Genomic DNA, 13,821 nt, shown 5'->3' with positions numbered 1-13,821 from the left:
TTTGCTGAGCCATAAAATATACATTAACTGCCCAGCAGCTTTGTAAATGATTTATGGTCAAAAGAATAAATTTCTTCCTTCTCCTCTGGTTTAAGAAAAAAACAAAAAAAGCAACATAGTGATAAACTGCTTAATAAGGGAAAACAACCTGAGGTTTAAATATGCTCAATGCTATATTGAGTGGGAAGGACAGAGGCAATAAGGAATAAGATTAAAGCTGGTACAGGGGAAGGCAGGATGGCTGGGTGAGCAGGCTGGAATACATGATTTGTGTGTGGAGGGGAGAGGCAGGAGCATTGGGTGCAGCTCGATGGGAAAAGAGGTGAGGATGGGGGAAAAAACACTGGTTCATCAGTGACTTTTAACACTTCAACACAAAATACATTGAAAGAGACATGTTCTGCATATATCTCCATCTCCTGCCCCCATTACAGGAAGAAGGTCACTGAAACACAGGCTTCAAACTCACACCTGAGTGGCTTTCCCACATATCTTGACACAGCCATCATTAGTGCAAATAGTCTTGACCTACAGTTGAACTTTTACCCAAAGCATCAAGAGCTATGTTGATCCTTCCCCAAAAGTAGAAAGAGTAGAGGGTGATGGATAAAATAGAGACAGTGCTTGCCCTATGAGGCACAGCATGGGTGAAGATCCAGGGAAACTCTGCTGCATGGCTCCCTCCCTGCAGACACCAGTGACATTCCCTGAGAACCTCAGATGGCTTCTTGATGCTGCTGCACCTTCAAGAAATGATGAGGCAGCAAGAGAACAGGGACACGATGCATCTCCCCACCCAGATGTTGATGAGATCCACCACAAACAGGAGCGCACACATGCAAGGTGCACGTATGACACAAGTCCGCTGAGGCCATGGGAGCAGCATGGGAGCTGGGATTTGGGTTAGGGAAGTGCAGGGGACCATGAATAGAAGGGCATGGGTGTAGGAAATAAACCCTCACAAAATGGCCACACATCTCCAAGCCAAAAGCAGGAGAGGTACGCCAGTGCTTCTTGGGGTACCCCCCTTAGCTGCCTTCCCCTGTTACCAGGATACTCCAGCACCATCATCACCTTGTGGCTGGTTATGATGGGTTGGGTCCCTCAACAAAGGGCTGCCTAATGCAGACCAACATAAAATGAAATAATTTTAAATCAAAGCAACCCCTGAGGAGAAAGAAATCAGACATTTCTGAGAAGTTTTCATTTATAGATTGATCCCATTCTGCTGGAAGTCAGGAAGGACTGTCACCGGAATGAGTCTTAAAGGGTCTGGTCCAGCAACCCACAACTTTCAGCTAAGGCAATACCAACAAGGTGGCTACCTGCTGTCCACCCCAGCTTTGAGTCTCGTAATTGAAATGCTCTCATTTTAGGGAATTCACAAGTTTTGTGAAAGTAGGAGGATATATGGGAGATGTTCTTTGGTTTTCACCATGGCTTTGAGCTCCCATCAAAGTTTTCCTGCTGTGTGAGTCCTATTTCATCTATGCACGGCCAGCAGAGTGCCCACATGCATGGGCTGATTTGGCCACGGATACCCAGCCTGGTTTGATATGCCCGAGCAATTCCACTAAAGGCAGTTAAGTCACTGGAAATATACTTGATGTTTCAGAATTAAGCACATGCTTAAATACCCCTGCCAAATTGGGGCTTAAAGCTCTAATCACATTTGCATCCATTTTGATAACAAAACTCTTGTGGCCCACTGATGTGACAGAGAGCCTTTAAGTGAGAACATGCATCTAAAGCTTCCCTGTCTCATACGTGATGCTCGAAACAAGCCTGATAAAAGCAGTCAAAGACTCTAAAAGCAGTCAGGTTGGAACCAGCTTTCATAGAGATGTTCAAAGACATTAGGCTTCCATATCTTAAATTTTGTTAATCCCAAACTACTTTGGATTTAAAACTATTAACATTATTAAAAACAAACAGAAAACAAACAAACAAAATCAAAAAAAAGGTAGGGTCTTTTTTCATCTAAATTGAAAAGGTAGGAAAAGCCAATTTTTCTTCGGATCTGGCAAATGTCAGGTCAGTAATTGAATGTTTCAGATTATGAGTTGAGCTGTCTAAAAGAGGTTGTAAAAGGACGATTTTCCACTGGAAAAAAAAAAAAAAAGAGAAAAGAATTTTCATTAAAATCAAAATAGGTTGTAAGAATATCCACTTTGATGACATTTTCAGTGAGTGAAGACAAAATGAATTGCTTTGACTTTCCCATTTGATCACGGTAATATTGGTATACTTCAGTTCAATAAGGTAAAAGCACTTTATTTCAATCCATTTAAACTTTTGCCATATATTTAGCTATTACATAAATTCTGACTTTGCATAATTTTATTCAGTGCTGGTACAGTGTTATACACACACATACTTAATATGCTATGGCTTTTGAATATCATGTGAAGAGCATCTTTTCTCAATGGAAATTTCCCCTGGTTTTTTGTTCCACCCACTGAAAGATATGGACTGTCACTGCGATGTGAGACAAAACAGAGAGGATACATCAGTACTTCCTTGGAATAGATGACCAGTTTGTTACCAGCTTTACCTACAAACAATTCCAGCTCAGTTGGAACCAGATGATCTTAAGGTTCTTTCCAAACTTAACACTTCTCTGATCCTATGAATACTCAGAGTTCAGGCGCTATAGGTGTTTGCATGTGAAGTTTGGTTCGGCATCAGGCACACACACTTCCACACACAAGCCACAGGAACACCCTTATTTAAGCACTTTGCAGTCCTTTCCCTGAATGAGACTCTCGTCCTTTTCCCCATCCTCTCCAGCAATTTGGGATAATCATTCCTACATTGTATGGTGGAAACAGGACCAACAGATAAAATGTGAGCAGTCAGATTACTGCAAACCTGCTGCCTGTCTGCTCCATTCCTTTTTGGCATGTGGGTATGTGCCAGCACAGGGCACAAGGGGAAACGAGTCCTAATGCTGGGAGGCTTTCTCTGCTCACAGTGTACCGAGGGTTGAGCCATCTGTAGCTCTAAGCATCCAAGCTAAGGTCATTGAGCCTGTTTTATTCACAAATGCTGATCATCCTCCCCTCCAGCTGGTGACAGACCTCTAGTTGGGTATCCAGCGTCATGCTGAAATACCCAAGTGCAGAAAGCTGCACATGGAGCTCTACAATATGCCAGCAGGTAAGGCACTGGGGCAATGCAGAGAGTCCCCATTTTGCAGTGAGAAAAAACAAAATGGAGAGAAGGTATAACTCACCTACACACCACTCAGCAGGTCAATGGTGAGACAAGAATAGGACTTTGGCATGTGATTCATTGGTCTTGCCCTGCCCATTAATCACGCTCTCCACCACTGTGCCAAGTATTAGTATTGATTTCAAATTAACACACACATTTCTTATCAAGGAGAAAAACATAACCAAGACGGTTCATTACGTTCAGCTCTGTTGGGATCAAACACAACTGTAAGAGCAAATGCTCAAGAGGCCCTGCCCCAAAGCACTGCAGGCAGGGAGGCATGCAGCGCTACCTTGAAGGAAGTGTCAGATGCACACAAAATGCTCCAAAACTCTTAAACAGCTTTTCAAAACACACAGAGTACCACCATAATAATCATACCATCATATGTACCATCATAATTTCCATGAAATGCAGGAAAGAGGCTTTGTGAATGCAGATGCTGTTGTTACTGTATAAGACAATGTGCCTCCTTCCTTATCACCTTCTTCTCTGATGCCAGCAGTTACCCATGGGTGCTAAAGCCCCCCAGCACTTCTGGTTGTACACTTGCCCCCTCTTTCCCCCCTTCCCCATGTCCTAAATTCCCTTTTACAGAACCTGGAACAGGCTTCCTTTGTCTTTTAAAGTTAGAATCTCTGCAAAGCACTTTGCAAACGTTCCCCCCCCGTAACAGATGCAAGAAGCTGCTTGTGCCCAGGCAGCAAAGGACACAACCACTCTGAATGAAGATGGATTCCTGCACAGCTGGCTCAGTTCACACAGATGTTGTCACTTCTGCCAAGGAGCAGCATTAATATAAAAGAGCCCGAGCGGCCACTGGTTTAACAACAAGTTGAGAATTCCCCAAGCACAGCCTGGATGCTGGGTTTTCCCTTTCATTTGTGTTTTTTGCTTTTATGCCCCAAGGCAGGGAAGTAAAATGAAACAAAACCAGAAGAAGCCACTGAAGGATGTCTTACCCTTTTGGGGGTAAATTCCCATCTTGAAATTCAAAATGCACATGTTAATCTTTAATGTTAAACCCTGGATTAAAAATTCATTCCAAAAATCTCACAGTTTGGAACACTTACAAGTCCGTTGCATTATTAAAAGCTCAGATCAGTGCTACTCTGCATAAAGAAGTCTTTCAAAACTCTTTCCTTTCTCTTGAAGCAGGTATTCACTGCTCTCCCCATTTATTCTTCAAGCTCAGAGAAGCCTTCTGTGGTTCCCAAGAGTTGGGAAAGGCTCAGAGCAGGGGTCTCTGGGTCCCGTTTCAGAGTACTGCCCCTCACTCTGTGATCCAGAGCCAGTGGGAATAAGAGGGACACTTCCAAACAGCACTCCCTTCTTTATCTGCAGTTGTGGTTTTTTGCAGCCGGATCTTATTCAAGGGCATCAAAATCATCACTGTCCTTAACATTCATTCAAGTGCCTTAGCAATGCTGGGGAGGCTTTGCACCAAATTCTGCAGGTCAGCCCCAGTGCTGAGCCTGCTAGTGCCCATGAACACCTGCAGCTTTAACAAAGTGATGTGGGATGCACAGCCAAGGAGAAAACAGTCTGTGCCCAATGTGGTCTGGACTGCCGCAGCTCACTGTGGGCAAAGACCTTTTTCAGAGGGCTCACTGAAGTATTTTGCATCATGAAAGGAAGAATTCATAGAATCATGGAATGGTCTGGGTTGGAAAGGACCTTAAGATCATCCAGTTCCAATGCCCCTGCCGTGGGCAGAGATACCTCACACTAGACCATGCCATCCAAGGCTCTGTCCAACCTGGCCTTGAACACAGGGATGGAGCATTCACAACTTCTTTGGGCAACCTATTCCAGCACCTCACCACCCTCACAGTAAAGAACTTCCTCCTTATGTCTAACGTGAACTTCTCCTGTTTCAGTCTAAACCCATCACCCCTTGTCCTATCACTACAATCCGTGATGAAGAGTCCCTCTCCAGCATTATTGCAGGCCCCTTGTTCCCAAACTGCCCTATGCCACATGCTACAAAGGTTGTAATTTAGAAACATGGAGCACAAGGCTGAGCCCCAAGTTCTAGTTACTCTTTTGTGCTCCTTTCTTTTTGCCTGGGGAGGGGGGACTGAGGGACAAGGCAGCATGTGCAGAGGGGTTGTGAATTTTACAATGATTTCTGGAGGCATTTGCTGTCTTACCAGCTGCAATCTTAACAATACTGCAGTGGACCGAGGAGGTTTCCATCTCTACAGTCTGTGATACCACGATGTTTACTCTAAGGGGTAAAACTTCCTTTTTAAGCATCAATGTTTTTAACAGCCACCTCAGCACAGTCGCCTGCCCCCTTTCCTGCACTCACAGGCTTGTTTCCTTCCAAATCCTCCACCTGAGGCCATCCCCAGGAGGCTGCTCTCACCTGCAGCCAGATGGGTCCCCACCAGATGAACCACTGTGCCAGCCAAGGCGAGGGCTGCCCATGCAGCTCCCAGGTGAGGAAGTTGTATGGGTGGCAAGCACAGCTCTTGAAGGTGATGTCCCCCCCATGGAGGTGCTGATGCCTCTCTGACCTTCCCAGATGGCATTAGAGGAGTGGACCTCTCGTCTGCAATGGAGACTGGCACCTGCTGTGTGAAAGGTACTGTATGAGACTGAATACGCTGTGCAATGCAATGGGCAACCCCGACGTCACCAGACTGCAGGGGAAAATGATGCAATCTGTCTCTAGCTTTAAAGCAACACTTGTCATCAAGGAGGTAAATTAAAAACACACAGAAGAGATTAAACACGTACAAGTTGTACTTATCTCTCCCTTGTTTACCGTAACTTTTCCTGCCATATTTGCAAATGGCAATAATAATAATCACTGTAGTAGAATCATGCTTTGGCTTCTTTCCCAGACTCTATTCTTGTTCACCAGGCAGCAAAGCATCACCAAAACTTCACAGAGACCTGGTTTTGTAGGACTGGTCCCACCAACAAAGGTTTTGACAGTTTCCCATGGAAGCTGAGAAAACAGGAGTGGAGGAGAGAGTCTTAGGGACAGATGAGTGATAGGCAGGACAGAAAAAGCTGGCACATCTCCACTATATTTGCCAAGAGCAGAAAGTAAGTAAAGCAACAATCATGAATGAAGATGCAATCCAGCACACAAACAGGCCTGCTCAGGATGCAGATGTGTTCCCCCAGCAGGATCTAAGCACTCCTGGGACCCATGGGAAGCAAGGAGCAATAAGCACAGGTGACTTGCCTGTGCTTATGCAGAGCTAAACGTGAACCCTCACTCTTCAGAGCCCAGCTTGTCGTTCATCTCCTAGATCATGTTTCCTTCCATAGATTCAGCCCTCTACCTTTAAACTCACGTGCCCATCAATTCAGATTACAATTAATACTCTGCAAGTATGGCAAAATATATTCCTGAACATCTGTTTGAATAACTCTGAATTTGCTTCTACAGTATTCACCTGACCTGGTTTCCTTGCCTTCTGCAAGTGCTCACACCAGCTCTCCCTTGTTCAAAGATGTTAACATGAGGGAGATGCTGCTGCAGAGGCTCATATAACCATGAAGATGGTTTTGGCTGCTGGAAGAGGTGTTTCCAGCCTCTGGTATCCAGACCTCTCAGGGGCTGCAGGCTACTCCTGGACTCCATGAAAACCAGATAAGATAAGCCTAAAGTCAGAAGGCTAAAACTTACTGCCTCCATTTGCCTGGCTGTGAACAGGAGCAGTGTCCCCTCACCCCACCAAGGCTTTGTGCTGCTTGGGCATGTGATATTGAGGTAAGACAGGCAAACAAGCAGAGAGACTGATGGAAGGAGCAGAAGCCATACCCCGAGGTCTACATGCAGGTTGAAAGCAATAACTACTCAAAGCAATAGACTGCAAACTAGGATATGACCTTAGGAGAAACACTTCTTGAGAAGCAGAGAGGAATAAATTCAGCCGTATACACCTGAGAGATCATAGAGCTAAATCAGCATGGCTTAAAACCCACACCCCATAGAGACACAGAGGGAAAAGCTGCACATTGGATGCCTCTGCAAGAGCCCTGTATCCCTGCAGAGATTTTGGCTATCTCTAAGCAGGATGTGGGATGGCTAAAGAACAGTACAGCAGGGCAAGAGCTAAAGGACCCAACAGCCTAAGAAAGGTCAGCACTACACTGGATAAACCTTAGAACAACAGCAGCTCAAAAGGAATTGTCTTCTGAGGCTGCCAGAGGGATGTTATTTATGTGCACAGTAAACACAGGCCATATGGAAGGGATTCAGCTTTAATGACAAGGTGGTATTGTGGGAGGCTGTGCTGTACTGAGACTGGCACAATGCTGCTGCCCATCCACGGACAACTTTCATCAGAGGAACAGCTTTTTATAACAGCTTAAGCAGCTTTTGTTATGGTAGGACCTACTGATCTGTATTGCTACACTCGTGTCACAAAATGTCTTTTCCAAGCTCTAAAAAGCAATACAGCATTTCTGCTAGGCCAGAAGACAGTATTGCTTCAGACAGCAGCAACAATCCATAACCACAGAGGACAGATAAAGAATATCCAGCTATCTTTGGAGAGTGGAAGTCTAACAAATAAAAACAACCTTCTGTTAGTCTTGTGACATGAACATCCCTGGATAAATGTAATTAAATGGGTTTGCTTCATACTTTTTCTTTTAATTGATCAAGAGAGATGGTGATGCCACCTCCACAATCCCATTGCACCTCAAATGGTGACTAGCAGCTCAGCACTTCCCTGGTAGAGAGAGAAGAGCATTGAGTATCTGGCTCACCTATTCTGCAGCCCTGTCCATGACACTCACAACTCTCCCCTCCAACACCAGTATTGCCCCCCACTGATAACAGGACATGGCTCCAAGCAGTGTGGTTGTGCCCACCACTGCAACAGCACAATTGCCCATGGCTGTGAGGACAGCAGGAAGGGGCAAATTCGTGCTCCCAAGTTGAAGGCCATCATATGGATCCTCATTCTCCAGGACCTGTGCTCACTTTACCATCCATACCACCAGCTCTGTGCTATAAAAGCACCAAACATAGAGCTGTGGTATGAGGGTTAGCAGAGTGAAAATTCCCTGCCATAACAGCACCCTCCTCTCCAGTGGTACGGAATGGCGGTGCTCACTGGAGCTGACAAGGCCATGCAGCACCGATCCAGTGTTTTGCATCCTCCAAGAAGTGAAAAACAGGAGGTGGCAGGGTGGTTTTCCCCCTGCTTTCTGGATGCTTGCGTTTCTGACAGATTTCTCTGCGAGGGGCTACCCAAAAGCTCCATGGAGCTGGAGTGTCAAACGTTAACACTCAGCACTTAATTTGTGGTGCAAATCCTGTCAAATCCAATTGTGTCTCTTTGCCCCTTCGAGGCATCCCAGGCCCTCTCTGCTTCTGCAGGGGGCTGAGGCTTTAAGGAATGACCAACTGTTAAAGCGAGCCTGCTAAAGCAGCAGGATGCACAGCGTATGCTCCAGCACCAGGCATGTCCTCTCCCCTTTCTTCCCTTCTGCCAGCTCCATGTACTTACAGAGTGGTCAGCAGGGAGTACACCCCAGGAGGCTTAATTAATGAACATATTTGAGAGCTCCAGGCACCACCACGCTAGAAGACATGAGCGATAACATTAGCATCTGAGCATGAGGTTTTGGGGCTGAGAGAGGAGGGAGATGGGGCTGGAGGCACTGGTTGGGAAGCATCCCAGAAGCACAGGACCCCCCGCAGGAATCTGCCGTACTCATCTGTACGAGACACAAAGGTACCAGAGGGAAAGGAGCCTTCTAGCAGTGGGGGATCAGGCAGGATTAAGTGGGAACCCATAACACACAGCAGATGCTTCTTTCTGCCCCCTGTGAAAGGAGAAAATGATCGTCATGGAGGAAGGAAGGTAGGAAATAAAACAGAGATAGATATATCAAAGGGACAGAAAAGAAAGAGAAGACAGATAGAAAAATGCTAAGAGATAAATGTAGTATGGTTTTAATTTGCATGAGAAAAATAGTTCTCTTTTCCCTACCCATCATCTTTATTAGCAACAGAATTTGCAGCGAGGTCTCAGACTAGCTATCTAGCTATGACAACAGCAAAGCTCGGAAACAAACTGCTCCTGGGAGGCTGTGAAAATTCCATGTCAGGCAGATTTCAGAGGCAGGATATAGAGCTGGCTGAGGCTTCACCAGGTACTTTGCCTTAGCAGGACATGGACCAGATCGGTGGTTCCTGTACTTTTGGCCCACTATCCACTACCTGATTTTTGGAGAGCAGCTGCATGAAATCACTGAGTTCCTAAAAGTTGCTATTTAATACAGTTTTTCTACATACCATTCAGCTCAGTCTCAAAGACCACAGACCAGATATCACTGGCCTAAAGTGATACCCCAAGATCTTTCAAGCTTCTGTAGCTCTCTACTTTTGAACATGAAGGAGGCCGCAGGAAAAACAGGATGCGCAGAAGGGGCACTTTGCCCCAGTGACCTACAGCTTGCTCAGCAACAGTACATCTGTGGTAGATAGACACTAGGAAGGGTAATCTTCCAACCCCTTTTCTCAGTCCCACTGCCCACTCTCCACACCAGCACACAATACTGAGCCTGGAGATGGAGCATATCAGGCGCTGAACTGTGTCGTTTCATGCCTATGACCAAGGAAGCCAATGACATGAGAAGAAGTGGGTGGTAAGCAGCTCTTCCTTCGTAACCCTCTTGATGACACTCCAGGGTGAAGGTACATGGGAGAAGATGCCTTCTTGAACATCTTTCTCTGAATATCTGCTGAAATCAGAATTCTGACCTGTAGCCCAGTTATGGGGTTAGATGGGCTTGAGGCATGACCCAGCAAAGCCACTGCTATTAAGAGAATGGAAAAAGCAGTGGCTGATCTCCAGCTGAGAACAATTCTGGCTAAGAACCTCTTGCTGGGAGCACTGGAGCATGACAAAAGGTCTTAAATCTCCCTGCCCAGCATCACTGGCATTTAAAATCCTCACTTCTCAAGCCAGAAGACCCAAAAGGAGATTCCTCCACATGCAGTGATGAAAAGAAAGGGGGAAATCTCCTGCTTCTTTCCAGAAGAGGAGGAGCAGCTCTCCTGGTTTGCCCTACCAGGCTGACACCAGCACAAAGCCCATCCACCCATTCTTGGCTCAGCAGTTTGCAGCTTCAGTGCTCAAGAGGGCACCAGCTTAGCTTGATACCAAGGCACAATTCTACCCGAGTCACTGTGTTTTCTTGCAAGTTCCCTTCCCTACTTTCCATGCAAATATCAGCACTTGTGGCTATTTGTGTCCTCAGGAAAGTGAGTACCTGTGACAAGGGAAACTATGAGAAAGGAACACAAGAACTAAATGGATGAAGATGAAAGCAGTAAGAAAAACAGATGGGAGTTTTCCAGCACCAAAATTGGATGAAAAGCAACAAAAAAGGGTTATCTTTCCTTTCTTCCCTTGACTCCTTTCCAGTCCTCATTTCCCTCCCGTTTCCTCACAGTGAAAATTAAAAGCAGTGTTAGAGAAGAATTAAAAACCACTTGTCCCCACTTCCTCCTCCTCCTCCCCTGACCATTTTCAATAGAAAACACGAAATTAAAAGAAGAATGTAATGGGATGTAATAAAGGAAAAACCTGGACCAGCTCTGCACGACATTCCGAACATACAGGCTAGCTTCAAGCCCACAAATATTTGTGCTCAGCAAAATTCAGACACAGCATGAGCACATGTATCTATAGCAGGTTTAATCCAGCTAGCATGCTAAAACCAGCAGGGATACCATACTGGAAAGGACATTGTGTGCTTTCCCGATAGCAGCTCACAGAAAGATCTGTGCTGCCATATACTCCCTCAGACTCTTACTCATGCTGAACAGAATGGATGCAGCAATGCCATCACACCCTCCATTGCCCAGGCAGACAAAACTCCCTAAATGCACTGATCCAGTGCTATAACCTCCTCCAGCAAGTGTCAGAGGCCCAGCTCCCGGCCAGGAGCAATAGAGCAGTTCATGTACATGGGGCTGCTGTCAAAGGCACATGTCTCTGTGAGGTTTATTGGCTCTTTACCTCCCACTTGCTGGGAGGAAGCCAAAATGCAGGAATTTGGGAACTTGTTAACTCAGTATTTTTGCCTTGCTGGCACAATGTCTGGACACAGTCTACTGGAGAGCCTTATGACCACTTGTTGTTTGCAGAGCCGATGTTTAAGCCCTGTTCTCATGAAACTGTTGCCCCATTGACTCATACGGGTCACAAGGTCTACACTACACATTTGTCAGGGAAAGGCAGCCTGAGAAGCACCCACAGAAGCACAGCCAACAGGCACCAGTGCCAGCCATGGCATTCACACTTGGACACTGAGCAGCTGGGTCGCCGTGCACCACAATGGCTAGCAGGATGAATGCAGGAGGTATGCCAAGCAGAGGTGGGTGCACCAACATTAAAATGGTCCACATGTCCTCAAATAGCTGAATATGTTTGCTCATATAAATGCATAAACAGGGGAATGGCAACTGTTTGCTCTGGACCTTCCCCTAAAGCAGACTGAGGAGAACCAGAGGTGGGCTCTCTCTTTTTTTCAGTGCAGTGGTTCAGCAGGAGGGAGCAGGTGAGGGAAATTGGTACAAGGACACATCTTCCCATGGGAGGGATGATGCATCAAGAACTCTCTGGCCAAAGCACTCTGCTGTTCCCATCTGGGACAAGTACTGCTGCACAGTTAGCTTTGTAACCCCCGCCTCATGCCTCCTGCTCCCTCATAAAAACAATGCTCTTGTAAAAACGTTTACCCACCTCCATTTCTTTTTTTAGGCAGCATTTATTTCATCCATGAAAGCACAAAAGGAAGCTGAGCTCCGATATACCACTGCATCCTTCCCTTTATCCCCATCCTTTTCCTCCGCACAATAGGAAGAGCAATGACCTGAACCAACCCCCAGCTTAAGACAATGGGTGTCTGTGTACTGACTTCAGTGGAATTTGGATTAACATGGGATTGCAAAATCTCCAAAATTAATGCAACTGTAATGCTGTTAAAACAATGGCTCAGAAAGCAGGAGGGACCCGAAGTTAAAGGTTTCCCTTGAAATTAAGTAAGCCACATTGCACATCCTGCATTGTCTATGATTATATCTTCATACAGAGGATGAAACCCAGTGCTGCACATCTGACAACAAAACCCAATAACATAAACCACCGTGCGTGCAAAGTGAACATGAAAAGTAGATAGCTATAGCTATCTACCTCCTCTTTATCCTCCCATTGCTACTGATATCTTGTTTGCTGCAATGCTTTTTGTTCTCATGCTTTCATTGAAAAATTAATAGAACAAAAGTGTTAGGAGACAGTGCACGTAGAACAAACACTGCTCTGACAACAGAGCTCAGAGAGCACCCAACTGTGTGTCAACCTCAGCTCCGTGTAGCCACTTTTGAGCCTGCTTTCCAATTCACCAGAGGTGAGGCAGGGAAGCAAGATGATGTTGAGGAACAGTGACACCTTCATTCAGAGCTTCTCAGGTAATGCCCTTTGTGTGTGTTATTATCCCATCTACACAGAAGAGCAACTGAGCTGCCTGGCTCCAGTTTTAATCAGAGCACCCACTAAACTGTGACTGCTGACAATGATGGATGACCTTTAGGCAGGAGATGTTAACCAGGAGCCATGTACCTGCAGCTCCTGCCCCAGGCATCAAGGGTTGGTGGTTTGAAGTATTCCTTTTTCCGGTCCCTGGAATAATGCCATGTCTCAGTGTGGCCCCACAGCTTCTTCTGCATGCTCCAGTGGAAGTGGGGGGAAATGAATGGAGTCAGGGGGGAAGTAGACACTATTTCCACTATTTGCCCATCTTTTGGGACCTGCCTGTTTTCCCCAAAATTTTCCAGGGAAATCCTGGCTATGTTTATTTTGGCTGGGGTACAATGCTATTTTTAAGGAAACAAGTAAGCAGCTGAAGAGCCATTTTTAATTTTCATTTAGATCTAGGATTTATATTTTATTTGTTAATTTTGCTTTAATCTCCTCGTCCTTTATTACTCCCTGACTTTCACAGTCGGGGAGAGGAGGGACACAAGGAGGAGGGTGAAGAGTAGGACCCTATGGGATCAGTGGTGAGGATGGTACTGAAAGAGGGAAGAGAGTGAGGGGGAAAGAGTATTGTTGACAGCATCTGATCCTCTGATTAATGTATTTCTAAGCAGATTAACCGAATCCCAACTGCTCTGTGCCAGGGTTCTTCTCTAAGCTTCTCTCTCACCCACATAAACAAAAAGGCATTTCCTCTAAGCACACAGCCAACACACTGACCATTGCCCCGGCAGCCTCCCTGCTCTCACAGCACAACACCATGGGGCACAGGAGAAGGGGAGAAGCATGGTTTTATGGGGGTAACCTCTATTTTGAAGCGTATTTTGTGCTCTTTCATCTCCCCAGGACTCTGGGTGACTCCTGACATGTCCATCTTCAGGAAGCATGGCAAAAGTGATGTGGGAAGATGAAGAAGCACTGCCTGGTACTCTTACGGTTCCAGAGGGACATGAGAAGTCGTGATCTTCTTTTACTCTTTGTCTACAGCTTCTCTCCATGGCTCCCCACACAGGGAGGAAGGGAGGGAGAAAGGTAAGAGGATCCCCAAAAGAGGTGACGGGAAGCACTAAACACAATCCAC

General features: G+C 45.9%; 1 protein-coding gene across 2 annotated transcripts in view; it reads right to left on the bottom strand.

Annotated features, from left to right (window-relative positions):
* The window catches only part of IGSF11 (immunoglobulin superfamily member 11), a 102,936-nt gene that overhangs the window by 15,044 nt on the left and 74,071 nt on the right, over positions 1-13,821 (bottom strand). The window contains exon 1 of one of the 2 annotated variants that reach the window (XM_061365596.1): positions 10,270-10,290. The exons of the other annotated variant lie outside the window; for it this stretch is intronic. The gene's annotated coding sequence lies outside the window, so the exon portion shown is untranslated. Of the gene's footprint in view, positions 1-10,269; positions 10,291-13,821 lie in introns of those variants that run through there. 2 annotated transcript variants of the gene reach the window in all.

The sequence above is a fragment of the Neopsephotus bourkii genome, unplaced genomic scaffold, assembly GCF_033783945.1.
Source record: "Neopsephotus bourkii isolate Nb327-2 ecotype Australia unplaced genomic scaffold, CSIRO-AGI_Nbou_v1 NB_1287, whole genome shotgun sequence".
NCBI classification, from domain to species: Eukaryota; Metazoa; Chordata; class Aves; order Psittaciformes; family Psittacidae; genus Neopsephotus; species Neopsephotus bourkii.
The sequence above is the reverse complement of the archived record's forward strand: the minus strand, read 5'-3'. Positions and strand labels throughout refer to the sequence as shown.